General features: G+C 50.3%; 1 long non-coding RNA gene across 1 annotated transcript; it reads left to right on the top strand.

Moving 5' to 3' along the window:
• The first annotated feature begins 74 nt into the window (after positions 1–74).
• Positions 75–4,906, top strand: LOC308187431. Its single transcript, XR_013944684.1, has 2 exons — positions 75–2,006; positions 2,121–4,906. It is a non-coding gene; the product is annotated as an uncharacterized lncRNA (long non-coding RNA).
• Positions 4,907–5,218: the final 312 nt, after the last annotated feature.

The raw sequence follows: 5,218 nt of genomic DNA, 5'->3' as shown, positions 1-5,218 counted from the left end.
TATTGGTTACAGAGTGTTTCTAATAAGGTGTTAGGGTTTTAAGGTTTCAGGGCTAAGGCACTAGGGTTGGGTTTCAGGGTTAGGGTTTCCAGGGTTTAGGGTTAGGATTTTAAGGTTGTTAGGGTTGGAGTTACAAGGGTTAGGGTTTGGGGGTTAGTGTGTTAAGGTTTTAAAGTATTTTGTGGTTTTAGTGTTGATAGGGTTTTTAGGGTTAGGGTCTTAGGGTTTTAGTTATGGTCAGGTATTTAGGGTTAGGGTTTTAAGGTCTTATTTTTTTTTTTTTAAGGTTAGGGTCTCCAGCGTTAGGGCTTTGAGAATCTTTACGTTTTGGGTTAGGGTTTAGAGGGTCTTAATTTTTAGGGTTAGGGCTTTTAGGCGTAGGTCTAGTGTGGTAAATTTTATCGGGTTAGGACTGTAAGGGTTTTTAGGGTTAGGGTTTCTAGGGTTTTTTGGGGTAGGGGTTAGGGTTAGATCCGTGGGAGCCGTAGTGTTAGGGGTCAGGGTTCTTAGGGCTAAGGCCCAATATTAGGGTGGAAGGCCAAACTAAGGGGGGAGCCCCCCCCAAAATTGAAGGGTCGAAGCCCCAATTTAGGGGAAGAAACGTCAAAATTGTGGGGTCCCCCAAAATTGGGCGGAAGAGCTCTTAATATTGGGGGAAACCCAAAAAAGGAGGGTGGGGGACTCTAAAATTGGTTGTGTCCCCCCCAAATTGGTTGTGTCCCCCCCCAAATTGGTTGTGTCCCCCCCAAAATTGGTTGTGTCCCCCCCAATTAGGGGAGGAACCCCCAAAATTGGGTGGGCAAACCCCCATATTGGGGGGGCAGAACACTTAAATGGAAGTGTGAAATTCCAGAATTGAATGTGGACCCCCCAGAACAGTCTTCAGGGGTTTAGTGTGGTAAATTTTATCGGGTTAGGGCTGTAAGGGTTTTTAGGGTTAGGGTTTCTAGGGTTTGTTGGGGTAGGGGTTAGGGTTAGATCCGTGGTTGCCATAGCGTTAGGGGTCAAGGTTCTTAGGGGTTAGGCCTAATATTAGGGCGGAAGGCCAAAATAAGAGGGTGGGAGCCCCCCCCAAAATTGAAGGGTTGAAGCCCCAAGTTAGGGGAAGGAACGTCAAAATTGTGGGGTCCCCCAAAATTGGGCGGAAGAACTTTTAATATTAGGGGGGAACCCAAAAAAGGAGGGTGGGGGACTCTACAATCGGTTGTGTCCCCCCCAAATTAGGGGAGGAACCCCCAAAATTGGGTGGGCGAACCCCCAAATTGGGGGGAAGAAGACTTAAATGGAAGTGTGAAATTCCAGAATTGAATGTGGACCCCCCCCAGACCTGGGGAGGAATCCCCAAACTTGGGGGGGACCCCCAAAATTGGGGTTAAAGCCCCAGATCCCGGGGAGCTAAGCCCCAAATTAAGGGAAGGAACCTCAAACATGTGGTGAGAACCCCAACATTGGGGGAAAGAACCTTAATATTAGGGTGGCAGGCCAAGAAAGGATGGTGGGGGCCTCCAAAATTGTGGGGGGCTTGGAACTGGGGGGAATCCCCAAAATGGAGGGGGAACCCCAAAAGTGGGGGGGGGGGCGAAGCACCAAATTAGGGGAAGGAACCCCAAAATTGCGGGGAAGAACTCTGAAATGGAGAGCTGAAAACCCGAAATTGAGGGGAAACCCCCCAAAACGGCGGGAAAACCCTCCATAAACACGAAACCGGTAATGTAACAGAGCAAAAAATGGCGTCCTACGGCACGCTGCGAGGCTCAATTTTCTGGGGAGTGCTGGGAAATGTAGTTCTTGGCCACCGGGTTTCCGGGAGTCCATATTGTTTTCCCAGAGCATGCCGGGAGATGTAGTTCTCGGACACTGGGCTTCCGGGAGGCCATGTTGGTTTCCCATCTTTGCTAGACTCCGGGTGCTCTGGCTTCACAGAGAAACCCCCAAACTGAAAAATGTACCTGCTAATATATTGGGCTCTAAATGTAGCCCTGGGTTAATTGAATAACAATTCCTGGGTAAGATTGAAGTGCAGGAGGGGTTGGCTACGGTTTTAAGAGCCGGTTTGCAGAAAAGGGATTTCCCGTTAAGAAATGGCATATACTGATTGTTCTCTTCCTTGCTCTGCCAAGACCTGAAGCACATCTTGGAAGCAAAGCAGAATCCATGGAGCCAATGGAGTTCTCAAGCTCGACTTCAGCTTCTTCCCAGCTAGAAGAAGCAAGGACACGCCGGCTGAGTTCCACAGGCAACGCGCCCGTATCTGTAGACGAGGATTTAGAGATGCTACTTTGGGAACTCTCAGACGGCATACTGGAAGCCGAGCTCGACTTGGACCCAGGGAAGGATGAGGATGACCTCCTCCTTGAGCTTTCCAAGATGATTGATGATTGAACTGCATAGTCCTATGGTATATTAAAAAAACAAAAAAAAAAAACAAAAAAAAAAACTCTTCTTCTTGTTGGATACCCCGAGGTGATCCTTTTTCTAACTGAGGCTTTGCAATGAGACTTAAAGCACAGTTGGAACTGGTAGAAATTGGCAGGATCTGCACTCAGTTGTCCTAAGTTTTCCTGCTGGTCAGAGTTAAGGTCTTGTGCATGGTTCCGTAACTATAGGTGGCTACCTTTGATATCAAGAGGACAAAGCACTTGTTTCTTTTGGCACAGAAAGATGTCCATCGGCACGCTGTGGTGGCTGTGAATTGACGTAGTGATGGAGCGATGCTCTGAAGGCTTAAACGGAAAGCTTCTTCCTTCCGCCCCCCTTGGCACAGCTCGATGTTGGGCACATTGTGAAGCCTGGGTGTTCTGATTTCTCGGACAGTTGATACCCAAATCCCGGAGTTACTATGTCAACTCTTGACTTTTATTTGTGTATGCCATTGTTTTGACTGTAATCTTTTCAGATGATGAAGCTGTAGGGGCGGGAGGGAGCAAAATAATTATTCTAGCGTTGTGGACCAAACATGCTGCCAGGAGTGGTGGTGGTGGGGTCAGCCCACCCGGCCTTACTTTCAATTATCAGGGATGATAAAATGGTGTGAAAAGCAGCAGCCCTGCGATACGGCTACGCTACCCCCACTCCCTTCTCTTGTGCTGTACCAAAGTTCCCCCAAGCTTTGGTTGGTGCTTTTTGCTGGTGACAGTAGGACTCCAGGGCGAGTAGTCGGGACTCTCCTGCAGTAACTGGGTCAATTAAGGGTTGGTTTAAGTGCCTCCTGGTTTTTAAAATTGCTCCCCTGAGCTGCTGGCTCTGCTGCCTGCTACAGCAAATGTTCGGGTGCCATCAGCGTCGCACTTGGGCGTGGGCACTGACCCTGCGGAGGAGAGCTGAGACTCGCGTGTATTGTGTACCCTGCCGCCAGTGATCGTTTTCCCCTAGCAGATCTATTTTGAATCATTTCCCTAAATTTTAGAGGAACTTTAGGCTCTTTGTGCTATGATTTGTGAAGCTGTAGGGGCCCTCAGGCATTTGCTGCTGGCAGAGGAAAACCGCTTGTCGAATTTGTTGTAAATACTTTCTGTTTGGACAACAACGCCTGTGTGTGTGTGTGTGTGTGTGTGTGTGTGTGTGCGTGCTTTGACGACCCCCTGCGATGCCCCAGCTCCGCGAGGGAAGCTTTGAAGCGGCTCTGGGAAAACCTCTGCGGAAGAAACCGCTGCTAGTGACTTGCGGAAAAGGGACTCCACAATCAGTGAGATTGTAAAGTAGGTATGTTTATTCAGCGCTGGGCAGCACGGGAGGTCGTGGGCATGAAGATTGATGACTCTTCCTCGTCACCGCTAGTTGACCTCTTGTCTTTGCACAGACTCAGTTGCTCCTTGGCTCTTGTCCATCTGCAGGACCAGTTTCTCCCAGTTTCTTAAGACAGGCTCACTCTCTTATTAGGAGACTGACCTTGGTAAGGGGCCCAAGGCTTCTTGCTTTAGTTAATTGGCACAATGCACCATAGTTAGCAAAGACGCTAAGTAGCATCCTAGTTTAACGCTGTCAGCGCTCTATCTCTACTTGATAAGATTCTCCTAACTCCCTCTCTCACTGGAGCCCACGCAGCCCTCCGTCCTGCCGAAGGACTTCACGGGGACTTCTGCCGGCTCCGGGTGCCCGCACACAGACAGAAATGGCTTTGAGAGAAAACAATCAGGAGGAGGAGAGCTCAGAGACTGCGGCCGGCTTCGGCCACCTTCCCCTCGCTTTCCCTCTCCGTGTTCAAACCGAGCACTGTTCTGCCGTCAACCTTCGCTGCCTCTGCCCGCGGCGCTGGGCTTTCGCGTGTGCCATTGCTCCTCTACATATTTTATCCTTCCTTTTGTAAGGAATGGTCCAGCAATTCGTGTCACTAAGGGATTTGAAGGGTTAACATCGAGGCCCGGGTCTAGGTGATAAGAGAACAAAGGGGTTTTTAGGGAAAAGTGCTGACTACTGCAGGGGATGTTGCTAGAGTTTCTGAAATCCGGCGCAGAGGCTCCCAAACGAGGAGGAAGGGGGAGCTGAAGGACAATTGAAGGACAAAAGCCTGGGAGGAAGACAACCAGCATTCAGCCCGAGCAAGCCCCGAGAGACCACCAGAGACTGGTACGCAGGCGCCCCTGGGAGGGGTTTCGGATTCCGGAAACCAATTCTAATAACCCTGCCTCTTCTCGAAGTAGTAATGAATATGTATTAGCCTGGGAGCATCAAAACCAGCCGCCTTACGTAACAGGTGTGCGTCCTGGGGGAGCAGAGACTCCCGGCGCACCCAGCGCTGCTTGCTTGCCTCTATTCGTTTAATAAATTGTAAACTTTGATTGTAATCCTATTTGGATTTATAACAGCCATTTATAACACTTTTTATATTTGTATTTTATTTAAGGCTGTCTTGCCCCCCTCCCCCCCCAGCCTCGCTGCTCGCCAATAAAGCTGGCGCAGGGGCTAAGGGATTTGAAGGGCCTGCTTGTACACCTAAGGGATTTGAGGGCCTGCTTGTACACCTTTGGGGACTGCCTCTTTTGGGGGGGGGGTGGGGGGGTGTTAGGAGCTGCTTGTATACTTTTTTAGGCATTCCTCTGAGAGGGGGTTGGGAGCTTCGTGTATACTGGGGGGGGAGGGCCTCCCTCGAGGTGGAAGGGGGGGGGTTGGAGCGTTTCTACACTGTAGGGGCCTGCCTGTACACTTTTGGGGCCTGCCTTGGAGGGGTTGGGAACTGCTTGTACACCTTTGGGGCCTGCGTCTGCGCGGGGCGGGGCGG

Source organism: Anser brachyrhynchus (assembly GCF_964034855.1).
Source record: "Anser brachyrhynchus genome assembly, contig: SCAFFOLD_176, whole genome shotgun sequence".
Taxonomy (NCBI): domain Eukaryota; kingdom Metazoa; phylum Chordata; class Aves; order Anseriformes; family Anatidae; genus Anser; species Anser brachyrhynchus.
Note: the sequence above shows the minus strand (reverse complement) of the source record. Positions and strands in the feature narration are given on the sequence as shown.